The sequence below is a fragment of the Phyllobates terribilis genome, unplaced genomic scaffold, assembly GCF_046119375.1.
Source record: "Phyllobates terribilis strain yellow unplaced genomic scaffold, ASM4611937v1 Scaffold_4__5_contigs__length_816908805, whole genome shotgun sequence".
Lineage (NCBI taxonomy): Eukaryota > Metazoa > Chordata > Amphibia > Anura > Dendrobatidae > Phyllobates > Phyllobates terribilis.
In genome coordinates, this window is record NW_027362764.1 from 298645737 (window position 1) to 298661893 (window position 16157).

General features: G+C 45.6%; 1 protein-coding gene across 1 annotated transcript in view; it reads right to left on the reverse strand.

Moving 5' to 3' along the window:
- The window catches only part of TERT (telomerase reverse transcriptase), a 205528-nt gene that overhangs the window by 137549 nt on the left and 51822 nt on the right, over positions 1–16157 (reverse strand). The gene's annotated exons all lie outside the window — the stretch shown is intronic.

Sequence of the window (16157 nt, forward strand, 5' to 3'; positions counted from 1 at the left end):
AATCTATAAAATGCATTCCATAGATTGCATATTTTCGAGCTGACCGGTTCCCTGTAATGTTATATGGGAACACAAGTAAACACATATGCATTTTTAGAAAAATGTATAAACATACAGTTTTCTCAAAAACGCCCATCAAACTTTAGAATGTAACTCCTCAAAACAAATATATAAATATCAACAAACATGGTCTTGTGACATATCAAATTAAAGCATGTATAATTCTGAACAAATTGGTGCCTCTCCCATCTGTTTATCTTAATTCTAGCCCAAGATATGAGAAAAAAAATTCAAGTCATACAAACCCAAAATTCAGGCTCTCAAAACTTTAGAAATCTATAAAAAAAATAACTAAATACCGTATTTTTCAGACCATAAGACGCACTTTTTTTCCCCAAAATTTGGAAGGAAAATGGGGGGTGCGTCTTATGGTCCGAACGTTACTTTACCAGTGGTGGTGGAGCGGGGATCGCAGGGTCCTCCGGCGGCGGCAGAGGTAAGATGAGGCTGGAGCAGGGGCCTGTACCTGTGCTGGAGTGGCTGGTGTCGGGTGGTGAAGCAGAGGAGCCGGGGCCTGTGCCGGGCAGCGAGTGGCGGCCGGCGGTGAGGCAGAGGAGCTGGGGCCTCTGCCGGGCTGTGAGTGGTGTCCGGCGGTGCAGCAGAGCAGCGTGTGCGGCTTCCGGTGGCCACGGCCATCTTCCTGAGGCCGTGATCCACGGGAAAATGGCCGCCTGAGCCGGCGCATGCGCCGATCGGGAGCTCCGGCAGGCATTTTCCTATAGATTACGGCCTCAGGAAGATGGCCGCGGCCACCGGAAGCTGCACATGCTGCTCTGCCGCATCGCAGGATGCCGCTCACAGCCCGGACAAGGCCCCGGCTCCTCTGCTTCACTGCCGGATGCCACTTACAGGTCCAGACCCCAGCATGTCCACAGGCCCCAGGTCCCAGCAAGTCCACAGGCCCCAGCAAGTCCACAGGCCCCAGGTCCCAGCAAGTCAACAGGCCCCAGCAAGTCCACAGGCCCCAGCCAGACACCGGCAGCTCATCTCTTTTGCTGCCGCCGGGTTCCTGAGGCAGCGAACGGAGGGCCCTGCGATCCTGCTCCACCATCACCGCAACTCACAGCTACTGGAGCACCGGCTTCATGTATCCAGGGTCCGCAGAATTCCTCCACTTCCGCCAGGCCGGTTTCTTGAAGGACCCTGCCTACTGCTCCACCACCCCCAGGTAAAATACCTAATCAGACTATAAGACGGACCCCATCTTAAAAAAATATTTTTTTTACTATTTTCCACCCCAAAATTTGGGTTGCGTCTTATAGTCCGAAAAATACGGTAAGTTTTGAATTTTTATACTCATATTTTTAACTTGCTAAAGAAGCACTTCAAAAAACAAAAAATATTTATGAAATTGTTTGGCAACGTTTTTAATTGAACATTATCTTCTAATGATTGGGCCTTTTCTATGTCCCTCACATGCTACCTTATTATCTTGAGTTCTGTCGTGGTCATGCCCACATATATTTTCTTACTTGGGCATGTTGCATGGTAGATAACTTCAACCAATTTCATAATTGTAATTCCAGAGGCATGATCGTTAAGGCCAATGATCAAGTGGATCTGGGCTGGTGGTGATGTTGGCAAGGTCCTCGCCCAACTGGAATGTAAGTGGATTTACCATTTGGGCACTATTAATCCACAAGGAAATGAAATGAAAATATGGGGTTTGCAGCATTTTTGTAACGTCAGTAAGGTGATTTAATCTATAAAACTTATGTGGTATCTTTTTATGAATTGAGTTTGGGTGTGTCTTTATTTGTTTTTAGCATATTTTATGTGATTTTATAATAATAATCTTTATTTTTTTATAATAATCTTTATTTTTATATAGCGCTAACATATTCCGCAGTGCTTTACATACATTATCGTCGCTGTCCCCATAGGGAATCTAGATTATGAGCCCCAATCAGTATGTCTTTGGAGTGTGGGAGGAAACCGGAGAACCCGGAGAAAACCCATGCAAACACAGGGAGAACATACAAACTCCTTGCAGATGTTGTCCTTGGTGGGATTTGAACCCAGGACCCCAGCGCTGCAAAGCTGCAGTGCTAGCCACTGTATGTTTTATATATTCGTGCCTTAATTCTTTATTTTTTTTATTTAGTTATTGATGTCTATTTGCTGCCTTGCTGTGTGAAGATGGGGGAGATGAATTTTCATGCCATCTACGATGGACATAGAAGACATCTACTCTTTCTGCTGGCTACTTTAAAGAAGCTCATTATGGGATCTTGATTGGACTTTATTGTATTTTTGTACTATATTTTATATTTTGTACTATAGTAATAGTTGAAAAAATGTGGTATGTTGTCATTATGATCTATGGGGATGGTAGTTTTGGGTATATTTATTTTTTATGGTTATGCATGTATATACATGCATACATATGTGGAAATGTATACGTGCAGATTTTTTACTGCACGAAGCACCTTTTTTTATCCATAAGTATAGTCACTTTATGAGTACAGTATTCATATTCAGATTTTGCACATACTGGCACATGGAACACCTGGCACATAGTCACTTTATGAGTACAGCATCTATATTCTGATTTTGCACATTTGGCACTTTTATCTTAATGTCATTCATTGTTCATGTATGTATATAATTGGGTTACCTATAGACATATAGGGGTTTTAAGGATGCTTTGCACACTAATATGGACAATGCACTTTTTTGCATGGATTTTTTATATTGATTAACGGGGGGTGTATATGTGTGTTTTAGTCTGTTATCTCATCTAATTTCATAGAAATTACATTCATATTGCTCTATTTCACCTATTTACACGTAGGTATCGGTTTTGAGTCATCAATTTAACTATGAAGACTCTACTATATTTTATAGGCAATTTTCAAAATCCTTTCTTTCTCTTCCTTTTGTTTTCCCTATAGAGATTTCCCATTAGCGATCTGTAATGATAGAATCCACGCTATAGCATTCTATAAGACGCATGCACATCTTTCTCAGTGAGTGCATCCGCCGGAAGCCTCCTTTCACCTTAGGGGAGGAGCAGATGCGTCATGCGCCGATAAGGTTTGGTAAATTTCCCATCTTCACTGAGCAGTCTGACAGGCTAACATGTTACTTAAAAAGATATTCACCCCTCACCCTGACATGCCCTTGTAAGAAGCAAGCGGGTGAAACGCGTGTCGGGGTGAAGGGGGACAGCATCCTGGTCTTGGCCCTAGTTTTTTCCTACGTCGGCTCTTTTCCTGGCACCATCTCAGGTATACAGCTTTTTCTCCAATACTTTTCTTTTAGTATTTCTAATTGTCGCTATGGTTTCTATTAGTGTGTGGGCATTATTTATTTGGATCTGAACATAGGGTTAATTTTTAGCCCATTATAAGATCTTATATTGCACTTGCTATACTATAGATCGCCACTAATCATACATATGATGCTGACTGCCATTTAATCATACATGCTATGTTGATGAATATGTTATAAGGAAGTTTTATATAAATGTTGATAGACTGTATTAGGATATTTACATATATTTTTGAGCCTTAAGTACAATTAGATTATTGGTCAGGAGCTAGTCCTTCTAACTGGGCACTCTGTTTTTTAGCCATATATAATTTTTAATATTGTGTGTCTTATTCTTTGATTGATGAAATAAAATTGATTATTTTTGACTTATGGATCTCTTTGTTTTCTCTGCAATAGTAATGTAGGCAGGATTGGTGGATTATGAATTTGTTTGAAGTGCCATTTTCTGTACATTTATATCCAGTTTTGATGCTAGATTCATTTCAGTAGGCCAACATTTCGGATTTAAAAACATTTTTCATGCTGTTGTTATCCAGTATTCTAATTTACTGAGATAATGACTTTTGTGTTTTCATTTCCTGTAAGCCATAATCATCAACATTAAAAGAAATAAACACTTGAAAAAGATCACTCTGTTTGTAATAACTCTATATAATATATGAGTTTCACTTTTTATATTGAAGAACTGAAATAAATTAACTTTTTTGATGATATTCTAATTTAGTGACAAGCACTTGTATGTGAAACCATATTAACCAGAATTACAAATGTAACAGTGGGGGGAAGTGAATTGTTCAGGAATAGTTTACCTAAGACACTGGCAGAGCAGTGAGTTTGCAGAACACTATTTATTTTCAGACTATAACATAGTAACATAGTTTTTAAGGTTGAAGGAAGACTAAGTTCATCTAGTTCAACCCATAGCCTAACATGTTGATCCAGAGGAAGGCAAAAAAAAACATGTGGCAAACACTAAGCTCCACATTGGGGAAAAAATTCCTTCCCAACTCCATACGACAATCAGACTAGTTCCCTGGATCAACGCCCTATCAAGGAATCTAGTATATATAACCTGTAATATTATACTTTTCAAGAAAGGCATCCATGCCCTTCTTAAATTTTAATAGTGAATCACTCATTACAACATCCTGCGGCAGTGAGTTCCATAGTCTCACTGCTCTTACAGTAAAGAATCCCCGTCTGTGATTATGATTAAACCTTAACTCCAGACGTAGAAGATGCCCCCTTGACCTGGTCTCTGGCCTCAGAGTAAAAAGATCAGTAGAAAGGTCTTTGTACTGTCCCCTCATATACTTGTACATAGTAATAAGATCACCCCTAAGCCTTCTTTTTTCCACAATAAATAACCCCAAGTGTAATAACCTGTCTCGGTATTGCAGACCCCCCAGTCCTCTAATAACCTTGGTCGCTCTTCTCTGCACCCTCTCTAGTTCAGCTATGTCTTTCTTATACACCGGAGACCAAAACTGTACACAGTATTCTAAGTGTGGTCACACTAATGACTTGTATAGAGGTAAAATTATGTTCTCCTCATGAGCATCTATGCCTCTTTTAATGCATCCCATTATTTTATTTGCCTTTGCAGCAGCTGCCTGACACTGGCCACTAAACGTGAGCTTGTCGTCCACCAATACACCCAGGTCTTTTTCAGTTACAGTTTTGCCCAGTGTTTTACAATTAAGCATATAATTATACATTTTATTTCCTCTGCCCAAGTGCATTACCTTACATTTATCCCCATTAAAGCTCATTTGCCAATTATCAACCCAAGCTTCTAGTTTACATAGATCCTCCTGTAATATAAAATTGTCCTCCTCTGTATTGATTACCCTGCAGAGTTTAGTGTCATCTGCAAATATTGAAATATTACTCTGTATTCCCCCCACAATGTCATTAATAAATATGTTAAAAAGAAGGGGGCCCAATACTGACCCCTGTGGTACCCCACTGTTAACTGAGACCCAGTCTGAGTGTTTTCCATTAATAACCACCCTTTGTTTACTATCACTGAGCCAATTCTTAACCCACATACATATATTTCCCCTATCCCCATTGTTCTCATTTTATGTATCAACCTTTTGTGTGGAACCGTATCAAAAGCTTTTTAAAAGTCCATATACACTACACTATGGTCTGTCATTGAGTAGCTCAGGGATTGTTCAATTTCACACCTCCGTGGGCCACAGGTATTGTTCAATCTCACACCTATGTGAGTCAATGTTTATATTGTACTTGTACACATCACTAATTTAATTAAACTGTCCTAATCCAATTGCCATCTCAGGTGAACAAGACAAGATGGTAAAATCACAAAAATAAGAGTTTCACATACTTCTCTACTTGTTTTTTTTCCACTAAAAACGCAGCAAAACCTGATAGCTATGTTCACACTTGGCGCTTTTTCAGCATTTTTTCACCACCCATTACTTTTAATGCATGAAAAACGCTGAAAAAAACACGGAAAAGTGACATGCTCTATTGTGCAAAAAAACATGCAAAACACAAAATACTGATGACACAAAAACCAATGTGTAGAAAATCCTCCAGTGGTAGCCGAAAATATAAGAGTGAAGTTTATTGATCACATTAAAAACTGTAGTAGCAGGTCACCAAATGAGATCCAGTAGACATAGGATTAACATCTTAATCATGGTATGAAAAACCAATGTGTGTGCATGAGATTTCTGAAATCTCTTACACTTTGCTGGTACTGTAAAATGCAGCTGAAAATTTGCATAAAAAAATGCATCAAAGATATGCTAAAAAAACGCATAGTGTGAACATGGCCTTAGAGTTTGAATATTTTTTTCTGGGATTTTATGCTTATTGTTTAGTTATTAAAAATAATAATAATAGTTCAACAAGAGAAAAATAGAGGGCCCCACCATGAATATAACCGGGATCTACCAGTCACAAGGTGAACAAGCAACAAATGAAGTAGAGAAAAAGGGGGATGCAGAGACAGGGATCACCATATATGTAATAAACTAGATGGTGGCCCGATTCTAACGCATCGGGTATTCTAGAATATGTGTGCGGCCGACCGGGCGCGACTAATCAGCGAAGCAGTATTTAAATGGGTTGTGCACTACTTTAAACTAACCCCCCAATTTATCCCCCCGGGGCACCTAATGAATTTTGTAATTACGTCATGTTGTCAATACTGCTTGTGACAACATCGCTGACCACGCACAGCCAGCACGTAACTCCCCCGGCTGCAGCCTGCGGCCGCGACCAATCAGCGAACAGTGTTAGTGAGGACCGTGGAGCGGCGCTGCCTGTGCGGGTACTTCCGCTGCGAGCAGCTTTGAGATGACTGTTAGCACCGGTCATCTCCCGGCTGCATCGCCGCTGACCTCCATGCAGCTACCATCGGGAGATCAGTGGCTGGGGCCAAGTGTGAAGGGAGGATCAGGGAGCGGCGCCGCCTAGGCCGCCGGTCGGGGTACTTCTGCTGCGAGCAGCCGGGAGATGACCGGCCGGCTGCATCGCCGCTGACCTCCATGCGGCAGATGAGTCGCTAACGGCTGCCATCTTTTTCTGAAATCCCGCGTCGCTGACTGGCCGCGGCCGGACCAATCAGCGATGCGGGATTTCCTGGTCGGACAGACAGACGGGATAAGTCAATTATATAGTAGATGTTTATTAACACACAAGCCAAAAGAAAACACTTAAAAAAGTATGAAGGCCATAACAATGTTAGACCACAACACTATAGGGTTGTAGTCTAGTCCATCTATCTGTAAGAATATACCATAAAAGCCAAAAATATACACCACAGTATTATTAATGCATATACAAAATGATAACGGACATATGGCAATCAGGGATCTATATTTAGAGCCCCCTACACAAAATTCAAAAATATGAATAACAAAATACAAAAAATGCAAGCTATTAAATAATAAAATGCAACCACATGAACCATCAGCTTTGTGTGCAAAGAAGGAAAGTTAGTTATAGCACAGGAGCAGTATCTAAATTAAAATTGGCTCCAGCAAAATGGGCGTGGCGCGTGCGCAGTAGCATCTATCGGCAAGCGATTTTGCAGGAGTTAAGATTTTTTTTAAAAAATACCACAATATGAACTGCGCAAGTGCAGTATTTAGAATAGGAGGCAAGTCACTGAAGGAAGGATTAATGAATGACCTGTCATTTAAGCCACAATGATGAAGATAATGCCAGAGCATCAAAGAAAGCCCTGCCCCACAGGCTGCCCTGAAGCACGGAAATCTAATTATCTCCAAACTGCAAATAAAGATTAAACAACAACCACAAGACAAATTTCATCAACCCAGGTATCATTTTAACCAGTGTAATGGCGCCCACCTGACACTGCCTGTAGTTTACTTAGCAAAATCCTGATGACAGATTCGCTTTAATGATATCCAAATGATGAAAAAATGGAAGCAACATTTTCAAAAACATCTTGATTTATTTGGTATCGTATACAAACATCAGTTCTTCTAGATTAACTGGCACACGGTTTTTGTAGGAACTTGGCAGGGAGGTTGCTCAAAATTCTTCTCTCTCTTCATGGAATTCCCTACAGATAATTCTTAATGACAATTGCTGTATGTTTGGGGTCATTATCCCTTTGCAGAATAAATTTGGAGCCAGACACTTCTCTAAGAGTATTGTACCATGGATAAGTATCTGCTTGCATTCCTCAGGATTGAGGACACTATTAACTCTGAACATAACCTCAACTCCATGGGCTGAAAAGCAACCCAAAACTTGCTAGGATTCCATGCCTTTCATCGACTGCACTAAGTTTCCTTGGTGTGAAATACAGGCAGATTCATATCTATCATGTAATATTATCAGAGAGGCGCCTGATTGGCTCCAAATTTATTCAGCAGCAGGACAAAGACCTCAAACATATAGTCAATCAATGTCATTAAGAACTACGCTCAACATAAAGAAGAACAAGGAGTCCAGGAATTGATGATATGGCCCCAAAGAGCCCTGATCTTAAAATCATCAAGTCTATCTAGGATTAAATAAAAAGAAGAATTTGCACAAGTGTACATCCACCCACCGAAGATCTGTGGTTAAGTCTCTACAGGGCTGTGGAGTCGGAGTCAGTGTCCATTTTGGTGGAGCTGGCATAAAATAGACTGACTGACTCCTAAAATATATAATTGTGTTCATTAGTACAATGCAGTATGTGTTGTACATTTGTTCATAAGAATTTGGGAAAGTTATGAAATGTCCTATAAATGTCTGCTCTACTACTGATCTAAGGATCTCGGCTTTTAGTTGAGATGAATCTGTGCTGAACTTTATGTACATGTTCAGTAGTGAGGCAGTGCTGCGGAGTCGGAAGTCTGGGAAATTAAGGGTATGAGAACACGATCCGTACTGTCAGCGCTTTGAACGCAGCATACTTTATGCTGCGTCCAAAGCGCTGCACACAGGTGAATCCGCATGTGTTCATTGAACCGTGCGGATTCACCGCAATCAATACATTGCACTGATCTAATTTCTCTTGCAGAGACTAGCAACTTCGCAAGAGAAATTGACATGATGTGATCTGGAAAGACGCGCCGCATGTCCGTGTCCGCGGGTGATCCGCAGGTGCACGGAGACGCATAATTATAGGATTTCTTGAAATTCCATCCACTTTGCTTGTAATGTGCAATGCTACGGTTTGCACGCAGCGCAAGTGCACTGCGTACAATCCGCAGCATTTCCTGACCATGTGCACATACCCTAAGGAGTCAGTGGTTTCGCTTACTGACGCCACAGACCTGGTTCTCAAAGATGTTTGGAACAACCTTCCTGCCGAATTCCTTCAAAATAACACCTAGAAAAATTGATTCTTTGATGCTGTCTTGAAGACAAAGGGCGGTCATCCCAAATATTGATGTGATTTAGATTACTCGTTTGGTCATTCACTTTGCATTTTGTTTATTGATTAAAATAAACCCTATTTTTCAGACCATAAGACACACTTTTTTCCCCCAAATTCGGGAGGAAAATGGGGGGGGGGGGGTGTCTTATGGTCCAAACGTACCGGGAGTTTCGATGGTGGTGGAGCGGGATCACAGGGCCCTCCGTTCCCTCCCTTCTTCAGGAATGCGGCAGTGGCAGCAGCAGTGAGATGCTGTCGACAGTGAGGCAGAGCGACGTGAGCGGCTTTCTGGTGGCCGTGGCCATCTTCCTGAAGCCATGATCTACAGGAAAATGGCCATTCAAGCCGGCGCATGCGCAGAACTGGGGGCTCGGGCGCCTCTTTCATCCAGGGTCCACAGAATTCCTCCACTTCCGCCGGCTTCCTGAAGGACCCTGCCTCCTGTAACCCTCGCTCCACTGCCCCCCAGGTAAGATACCTATTCAGAATATAAGACGGACCTCCATCTTATAAAAAAAATTTTTTTCCTATTTTCCACTCCAAGATTTGGGGTGCATGTTACGCTCTGGTGCATCTTATAGTCCGAAAAATAAGGAACTATTAACATTTCTATTTTCAAAAGCATTCGTACTCTGCATTTTCTCCAACATATTTCAGTTTACAAATCGTGCATTTGATTATCTAAATTACATACGTGGAGATATAATTGAAAAAAGAATTAATATGGTGTGACAGTGTCACTGGTTTTATATGTGAGGGGAGGTATGTGTCACTCAGGATGCTCTCCTGTGTGAACTAAGACCTACTTTATTTTTCTGCCAGCGTGTTATATGCTGGTAGGCTTACTCTGTTAAAGGGTGTGCGGTTTTATGGGAATGGCAAAGAGGGCGGGACGCCATTCCCCCTACCTCCCCTCAGGGTGTGGCTGAGCAATGTGTAAAAGCTCAGTCCCTTTTTTTTTTCTCTGGAGTGTGGTCTGGCAGAGGGAAGTCTCCAGACAGTATTGTGGAAGCTGCAGAGCTTTTCACATGGACTTAAGCAGTGCAGTTTATGCTACCGAGAGCGGGCGGAACCCGCTCATCTATGGACTGAGCTATACTTTGTTTTGTTTTTTTTTTTCGTTTAACCCAGAGGGGTCATGTTTGTTTTTCCTGTGAAACCTGCATGAGTTTATGGCTGATAATAAACCAGCAGAAAGGAAACCTGAGAACGTGTGTCCTGAGTCTGCCTCCAGGAGAGCCGAGCGAGTCGTCTTGCCACAGTTGGTGTGAGAGTGCGTGCAGGATTCCAGGAACACGTGTACCTGCTACAAAGACCAGTGGATGTCCTGGGTGAAGGCCGCCAGCCAGCCAAGGAAGTCCAGCAGCATGGAGGAGCTCGTTAAGCACCTGGTCCAGGCCTAGCAGAGCATGCAGCAGCAACACCTGCAGGCCCAGCAGAGCATGCAGCAGCAGCACCAGGAGAGTATGCAGCAGGCCCAGCGGAGCATGCAGCAGCAGCACCAGGAGACGACCAAACTGTTGCTTCAGCAGATCCAGTTGCAGCAAAAGTCACAGCAGCAGCACCAGCAGGAGGCGCAGCAGCACCAGCAGGAGGCGCAACAGCAGATACAGCTTTTGGCGGACGCCATCCAGAGCAGGGCAGCCGCCCCACCCCCAGGGCCGACAGATGATTCTCACGTCAGGAAGGCGGTAAGGCGGGCCATGCAGAAGATGACCCCTGGGGATGATGTAGAAGCATTTCTGACTGTTTTTGAGAGGGTGGCTGATCGTGAGAGACTTCCTCCAGCACAGTGGGCAGAGGTTCTAGCGCCATATTTATCGGGTGAACCCCAGAAGGCGTATTTTGACTTGGAGCTGCAAGATGCTAAGGAATATGCCAAACTAAAGACAGAGATCTTAGCACGTCTAGGAGTAAATATGGCGGTAAGAGCCCAGCGAGTTCATCACTGGGCGTATGCTAGCAACAAACCCCCTCGCTCGCAGATGTTTGACCTCCTGCATCTTGTTCAGAAGTGGCTACAACCGGAGTCCTCCACTCCGGCCCAGATGGTTGAGCGGGTGGTGATTGACAGGTTCATGCATTCCCTTCCCAAGCAAGTACAGACCTGGGTTGCCCAGGGTGATCCCCAGAACGCAGATGACTTCATCGGCCTGGTAGAGAGGTACCAGGTAGTTGAGAGATCTCTTGGGAAACCGGATGCAGTCACTTATCCCTACTGGGATACTCAAAAGGGGGCGGGTTCACCACGGAAGGGGTCTAGAGCCACCACTGGGGGACGTCCCACTCCTACTGAAGGTGCCTTTAGAACAGTTGGTAAAGATATAGTTTGCTAGCGGTGTCACAACCCTGGACATGTAGCCGCCAGGTGTCAAATATCCCCTGAGCCCATGGACTGCAGCCTAGGCAGACGGGTCTCCTATTATGCCTATCCAGCCTGTAGCGTGGACTGTCAACCCGGCGAGGGGTCGCAGGCGTGTGCAGTGTCCATTAATGGAGTAAAAGTGCTTGGGCTGTTGGACTCCGGGAGTCTGGTGACCTTGATCAGAGGATCCCTTCCCCACCAGTTGATCCCTTCCAAAACCCTGGGCGTTCGGTGCATCCATGGTGATGCCAAGGACTATCCCGTGGCCACAGTAACAGTGGGGACAGACTGTGGTGCCCAGTCCCATGAAGTCGGGGTAGTAAAGGACCTGATACATCCCGTCATATTGGGCCACGATTTTTCCTTATTCTGGGACTTGTGGGGGAAGGGAACTGGACTAAGTAGTATGGGGAAAAGCCAGGTCCTTGAAGAAAAAGCCCCGATGAAGGCTCAGATGGAGGAGTTCCCACTGTGCATCCTTGTCGGGGATGAGGGTGAGACGGTGACCGAGGAGGCCGACCTCCCTGCGTTAGATATGTCCAAAGAGAACTTTGGGACTGCTCAAGTTCGAGACCTGACCTTAAAAGGGGCGTTTGACCAGGTTACTGTATGTAATGGGGTTGCCCAAGAGCCGGGGGCCGACACCAGATTCCCCCACTTTGCAGTGCAGGGGGAGTTGCTATATCGGGTGGCCAAACTGAGGGGCGGCGAGATAGTGGAACAGCTGTTAGTACAGGGGCCATACAGACGGCGGGTGCTAGATATGGCCCATTCACATGTTCTGGGGGGACATCTAGGGGTCGAGAAAACTCAGGAGAGGATATTGAGAAGGTTTTATTGGCCAGGGTGTTATCGAGAAGTTCAAAACTATTGTAGATCCTGCCCCACCTGCCAAATAACCGCTCCCTCCTCCCAATTCCGTAGCCCCTTAGTCCCACTACCTGTGATAGAGGTTCCCTTTGAGAGGATTGCCATGGACCTCGTGGGCCCCTTAGTTAAATCAGCTCGGGGCCACCAATATATCCTGGTCATCATGGACTATGCGACTCGGTATCCGGAAGCGGTTCCCCTAAGGAACATGTCCAGTAGAAGTATAGCCCGAGAGCTGGTCCATATTTTTTCTCGGACAGGTCTACCAAAAGAGATTCTGACAGACCAAGGAACCCCCTTCATGAGCAAGGTGATGAAGGAGCTTTGCAGAGTCCTTCAGATAACTCAGCTTCGGACCTCAGTTTATCATCCACAGACGGACGGCCTAGTGGAACGCTTCAACAAGACCTTAAAGGCGATGCTCAAGAAGGTCGTTGAAAAGGATGGGCGAGACTAGGACTACCTGCTCCCACTTCTGCTTTTCTCGGTCAGAGAAGTTCCTCAAGCCTCCACTGGCTTCTCTCCATTTGAGCTCCTATATGGGCGGCATCCAAGAGGTCTCCTAGACATCGCCAAGGAAACTTGGGAGGCTGAAGTCACACCACACCGGAGTATCATCGAACATGTCGCCCAGTTACAGGAGAGAATGTCAAAGGTGATGCCCATCGTGAAGGAACACCTCCTCCAGGCGCAGGAAGCCCAGGCGAGGGTCTATAACCGGTCGGCGAGACTAAGACAGTTCCAGCCCGGGGACAGTGTGTTGGTGGTGATCCCTACCATCGAGAGCAAGTTCCTCGCCAAGTGGCAAGGTCCATACGAGGTGGTGGAGAAAGTCAGCGAGGTTAATTATAAAGTCCACAAGCCTGGCCGAAGAAAGCCGCATCAAATATATCATGTAAATTTGCTCAAGCCGTGGCGGGACCGTGAACCTGTGGAAACTCCTTGCCTGGGAGAAGCACCAGAAGGCAACGTGGAGGAGGTCACTATTGCAGAGACTCTATCATCGGCCCAGAACAAAAACAGTGTAGAGAATTACTACAGCGGAATCGGGAGCTGTTCTCAGAGTTGCCGGGGCATACTCAAATGGTAGAGCATGATGTGCTGACAGAGCCGCACGTACGAGTGAATCTGAAGCCGTATCGGATTCCGGAAGCACGCCGGGAGGTGATCTCGGCCGAGGTGAAGAGGATGTTAGACCTCGGAGTAATAGAGGAGTCAAAGAGTGGGTGTTCGAGCCCAATCGTCCTCGTGCCGAAACCCAATGGTGAGTGGAGGTTTTGTAATGACTACCGCCGGCTGAATGAGGTATCCAAGTGTGACGCGTACCCAATGCCCCGCGTCGACGAACTCATCGAGAGGCTTGGACCGGCGAGGTATATCACCACTCTCGACCTGACGAAGGGCTACAGGCAGATCCCCATGTCCCAGATGGCTAAGGAGAAGACGGCTTTCTCAACACCTGATGGGTGTTTTCAATGCACGCGGATGCCATTCGGACTACAGGGGGCCCCAGTCACTTTCCAGAGAGCTATGGATCGGATCCTAGCCCCACATAAGAAGTATGCCGCAGCCTACCTCGACGACATTGTGGTCTTTAGCCCAGACTGGGCTAGTCACCTACCTAAACTACAGGCCGTTCTGGACGCGCTAAGGAAGGCAGGATTTACCATAAATCCAAGAAAGTGTGCCATCGGGAAGGAGGAGGCCAAGTACCTGGGCTATGTTGTTGGGAGAGGCGAAATAAAGCCGCAAATCAAGAAAGTGGAGGCAATTCAAACCTGGCCGCAACCACTCTCGAAGAAGCAGGTGAGAGCATTCCTAGGAATGGTAGGATACTACCGGCAGTTTATCCCGAATTTTGCCATGATTGCCACGCCACTATCGGATCTTCTAAAAGGCACCAAATCAACCATGGTGAAATGGACGGAAGAAACGGAGACCGCGTTTCAACAGTTGAAGCTAACATTGTGCAAGCAGTCGGTCCTGGTCGCGCCAGACTTCAAGAAAGAATTTGTGGTCCAGATGGACGCTTCAGAGGTTGGTCTAGGGCAGGGGTCTCAAACACGCGGCCCGCGGGCCGCATGCGGCCCCTGAGGCTGCTTTATGCGGCCCGCAGGCACAGACCCCTTGATGATCCTGACCAGGTCCAGGAGGAGCCGCCGACAGCAGCGCTGAATAGCCACACAGAGACTGTTTCCCAGCACAGCATTTCCAATGACAGCCGCTGACCAATCAGAGGCCAGCAGCTGATATCTGCGTGTCGGCACAGTGAGTATGACGTCATTGCCATACGCTGATGTCAGCTGCTGGCCTCTGATTGGCCGGCGGCTGGCATTGGAAATGCTGTGCTGGGAGACAGTCTGTGTGCGGCAATGCAGCGCTGCTGTCGGCGGCTCCTCCTGGACCAGGTCGGGATCGTCAAGGGGTCTGACTCTGTGGTGCCTGCGGCCACATCTGCAGGAAGGACGCCGAGGGAACGGAGGACAGGTGAGAATCATCTTCTTTTTTTTTTTATGTGTGTGAAGAACTGCACAGGGGGCACATAGCCACAAGAGGGTACCTGGATGGGGCACATAGCCAAAAGATGGGGACCTGGATGGGGCACATAGCCACAAGATGGGGACCTGGATGGGGCACATAGCCACAAGATGGGGACCTGGATGGTGCACATAGCCAAAAGATGGGGACCTGGATGGGGCACATAGCCACAAGATGGGGACCTGGATGGGGCACAGAGCCACTAGATGGGGACCTGGATGGGGCACATAGCCACAGTATGGGGACCTGGATGGGGCACATAGCCACAAGATGGGGACCTGGATCGGGCACATAGCCACAAGATGGGGACCTGGATGAGGCACATTAGTACAAGATGGGGGCAAGGATGGGGAACATTGCCACAAGATGGAGACCTGAATGGGGCACATAGCCACAAGATGGGGACCTGGATCGGGAACATTGCCACAGGATGGGGACCTGGATCGGGAACATTGCCACAGGATGGGGACCTGGATGGGGCACATAGCCACAGGATGGGGACCTGGATGGGGCACATAGCCACAGGATGGGGACCTGGTTGGGGCACATTAGTACAAGATGGGGACATTACTACAAGATGTTTGCCATTATTACTATATGATGCTAATTGTAAGACAATTTTACTGTATGTGGCCAATTGGGGGAAACAAAATTGTAAAAATCAAAAAAATAAAAATAAAAAGCATGAAAAAATATTGGGCACTAAAAATGCTGTTTTATATGTAAACTAAAGTAAACACAAAAAAGTACACGTTTATTATCGCAACATCCATAAGGACCCAAGCTATAAAAAAATAAACACGGCAAAAATGTTCAAAAGGTGTATACAAAAAAAAATGGTATCACTAAAAATGTCACATTGAACAAAAAATGCGCCCCCCCAAATTCAAATTTTTTCCATTTGCGGCCCATATACCCAGCCGAGTTTGAGACCCCTGGTCTAGGGGCTGTACTCTCCCAAGAGATAAATGGGGAAGAACATCCCATTCTCTATCTAAGCCGAAAGCTGTCCTCCTGCGAGAAGAACTACGCCATAGTAGAGAAAGAGTGTTTAGCCATAAAATGGGCCGTGGATACACTGAAATATTACCTACTAGGCCGGAAGTTTAGATTAGTATCAGACCATGCCCGGTTGAGATGGTAGAGGGAGAAGAGGGGTAAAAATGCCAG